This window comes from Beta vulgaris, chromosome 4, assembly GCF_026745355.1.
Source record: "Beta vulgaris subsp. vulgaris cultivar EL10 chromosome 4, EL10.2, whole genome shotgun sequence".
Taxonomy (NCBI): domain Eukaryota; kingdom Viridiplantae; phylum Streptophyta; class Magnoliopsida; order Caryophyllales; family Amaranthaceae; genus Beta; species Beta vulgaris.
Genome location: NC_079205.1, coordinates 35311292 through 35315081, shown reverse-complemented (window position 1 = coordinate 35315081; position 3790 = coordinate 35311292). Strand labels below are relative to the sequence as shown.

The 3790-nt window shown below is 34.8% G+C and overlaps 1 long non-coding RNA gene across 1 annotated transcript; it reads left to right on the top strand.

The window, feature by feature from the left end:
• Positions 1-381: 381 nt before the first annotated feature.
• On the top strand, positions 382-1063 carry LOC125496947 (uncharacterized). Its single transcript, XR_007273397.2, has 2 exons — positions 382-452; positions 644-1063. It is a non-coding gene; the product is annotated as an uncharacterized LOC125496947 (long non-coding RNA).
• Positions 1064-3790: the final 2727 nt, after the last annotated feature.

Sequence of the window (3790 nt, the reverse complement as noted above, 5' to 3'; positions counted from 1 at the left end):
AAACGCAGCCCTTCTTTACAGTAAGGTTGCGTTCTTAATGAAAAGCGCAGCCCTTTAGATAAAGGGTTGCGCTTGTCTAAAAAACGCAGCCCTTTTTACAGTTAGAAGGGTTGCGGTTTTTTTAAAAACGCAGCCCTTTAAATAATAAAGGGCTTCGCTTTTTAAAAAACCGCAACCCTTTAAGTAATAAAGGGCTGCATTTTTTTAAAAATGCAGCCCTTTAAGTAATAAAGGGCTGCGTTTTTAAAAAAAAACGCAGCCTTTTTATGGGCTTTGGGTTTCGGGAAAAAAACAATTGTAAAGAGCCGTCTTTGGGCTGGGCCCTAAAACCTGCCTATGTATAATAACAATCGTCGACTTTGGTTTCACTGAACTCATTTAAAAAAGGAGTAAGGGAGAGTAGCAGTAAACCCTCAAACCCTCCGCCTCCTTCATTCAACCATGACCGTCGGGTATTTTCTCTCTCCTCAATTTCCCTATTCTTCATTCATTCCTCTCTAATTTATCTTCATTGATTTTCTCTCTAATTTATCTTTAATTTTCATTGCTGAATATGAGTAATTCTTTCTTGATGTGGAACTAAACTTATGGTAAATTCGGGTTTTTAATAAATTCTTCACCTTTTTTTGGTTTGGGAACAAAGTGATGGAGAGTTTGCGATTTGATGGATTTTGTGACTTGTCAAACATTGAAACTAAAAAGCAGGCAGAGACTTCTTGCTTTGTCGGCATGAAATGAGGAGGTAGAGAGCAGATGAATGACGGCCTCCCACATCGGACGTGGATTACCTCCGGGGTTCAATTGCCGCGGTGCATTCCGTTTTGCAGCATTCTCTATGTCCTGAATCTGTCTTCTTCAAGAGCTAGATGACGCTGTTGTAAAACACTTGATTGTAATTTTTGATTTTTTTTCAGATCTAGGTTTGAGTTTGAGTCTTGTTTAATTTTCATTTTCGTTTTTGTTCCTTTTTTCTTATTTTTTGTCATTCTGAAATTGTGTGTTTGTAATTTTTGAGTATAATTTTCAATTTCGTTTGAGTATTATGTATTTCTGGCATTCTGAATTTGTGTGTTAGATTATTTTTTTCAATTTCGTTATTTTTTTTTTCATTTTTAGATCTATAAATTTCGACTATTCTTGTTGATTTTCCCTGTTGTAAACTTCTTGATATATTTAAGAGTAAAAACATGTCAATTTTTTTTTTTATCATTTTATGGGTCGAAAGGGCTGCATTTTAGGCCAAAAAACGCAGCCCTTCATTGTGAAGGGCTTCCGTTTAAAAACGTAGCTCTTCACTTTTCGTAAAGGGCTGCTATGGAAAGGGCTGCTGTCAGAATACGCAGCCCTAAGGGGTGTTTTTAGCGCAGCCCTTCCTTATATTTCCACTAATGAATACTGAGCATTCCTATCAAAAAATAAAAATAAAAAAAAGAATACCATGATGCACTATTCTTCCCCAAAACCTCAAACTAGTAAACCACCCTCCCCATAATCCAAATTCTCTCAACTCCATTGATGGCCTCTTCTTGCTTATCACAATTACACCTAATTACTATAACAATTCAAGTGAAAAACATGCTTACAATCCGATAAAACCCGACAAATTTCTTCTTCTAAAAGATCATCCAAACAAATCGCACAAACTTCGGACCCTTTGAATCTCGACTTTGGGAGGGTTTTAAGCAATTATGAGAACCCAGATGATGAATTTTCAAATCTTAAAATGGGTCGTCATTGGTTTCGCCGGTGCCGGAGAGCTCATCAATGGCGAGGCGTGGAGTGTCGGTGATCACTAATAAGATCCACACTTTGTCGATCGATCGTTCTTACTCTTCTCTTCTCATCTCTGTTCTTGACTAATAATGTTAATTACTCTGCCATTGTCGCATACTCGCATCTGTAAGCATTTCTGGGTTTTTTTTTTTTAAAATTTAATTATTGTTTTTCTCATGATATAGATCTATTTGATGTTTAATCTTTGTTTATTTTGATTTTATTTTTTCTCTCTTTTTTTTTCAGTCTCGTATGGAAGATCGATCAATTCTTTTACGCTAATTTTTAGTGCAATTCAGTTGAAATAGTAGAGTTAAATTTCACTTAAAATCACATTTAATTCAGTTTATTTTGTGTTCATTTTTGCTATAATACGGCTTGTTTACTGATCCGATTGAATTTCTTAGGTTTTCATTTCATTATTCTGCATTGGCCGTTCTCAATTCAATGTCAATAAATCGCATAGTAATTGTAGGATTAGGTTGGTTTCTTATTTAGTTACTTGATGGAAAAGCTATTGATTTATTGTGATAAATGATGTTGAATATGATTCTAATATAACTTTTGTTGATATGGTTGGTACTTGTTGTGAGATCAGGGTTAAAATTGTATCATTCTAACTGAGACTTGAAAGCCTTGGACCTATAACATATTCTTGTCAGATTTCATAGGAGCAAAGGGAAGGAATTCAATTATTGAAATAGTTTCACTTCACAGAAAAAATAAAATAAAAATGGAACACCCCTTATTCTTATGATTTTTAGTCTTCTTTTCATAGCTATAATTTTCAAAATTAACTACAATCTAACAAAAGCCAACTTACTTCTTAATGAAATTTAATATTTGAAGTCTAACTCTCCAGCTACAAGAACACAAGAGCCTTTTCTTTCGAGCCGGAACATAATAAATGAGAATGGATCAGATGAATTGGTGGATGCATGTTTTGTATTACTCTTTTGCTTCATTTTTGTCCCTTAAATCCTTTCTTTATGGGGGGAAGGGGGAGATGATTTTTTTTTTCCTCCAATTGCTATGAAATCCTGCATTTAATTGTGTCTACTAGTTATTCATACGAGAACGTCATAGGCTTTATTAAATTACTGGGTCTACCTCCAGCTTCATATCATGTTTGTGACTTCTTATTTGTGTTTGTATTATGGGACCATAGAGAAAAAGCCTTTCTAAGAGCACCTGAGATTTGCTTATTGTTTCATAATGAAACTCCACGGGATACCCTAAAAATAAAATAACGTGGTCATGTTTCTGTTTAGAAGAGATCTAGTTGTCTCAACATGTTGTAATATACTACATTAATTGTGCAAAGCAGTTTGCAAATTTTTGTTGCTTTTCAGTTTTCATTTAGCTAAATTCATGGTAGAGGTAAGAAGCTGATATGCTGAAAATAACAAGCTATTGCATAAAATCGAAGGTTTTTTATTTTGTGGAATCTCAGTATCGTGTTGAAAGAATTATTGATGTGAAAAGTAGTTTGCCAAATTCTATTGCTTCTCATTTTCAGATTAAGAGTAAGTGTAAGATTGTCTAAGAGTATGCAGTGTTGTTCATGGTTCACAAAGCGGATTGAGATGTTTTATCTTTTTCTCCTGTCAGTCTGTTTGCTAGTTAGGAAGTGACTGGTATCCTTAAATTTGATAGTTGAAGCTTGACAATAATGCTATGGCCCAAGAGATGGGACTACTTATTCCCTATGTTGGCGGCATCGACCATGCTATTGTTTTGCTTCCTCCCTTGGAGACCTTATGCACTGTTGAAGAGACTTGTGTAACGGACAAAGTCGTTCACTCGCTTTCCACTATTGCTTCACAGATGAAGGAATCTGATCTTGTTCAATCATTTTTCCTATGCTTAAGGTTACATTTCCCCTCTTATCTACTCTCTATTGTTCTATCTCTTAATTTTTCTCTTTCTCTCATATCTAATTCAATATCAGAGTTTGGCCTCTGGTGAGTGGTTTACTGCTTGTGTTTCTTCATGTGGCTTATTCTATTATTGCTTA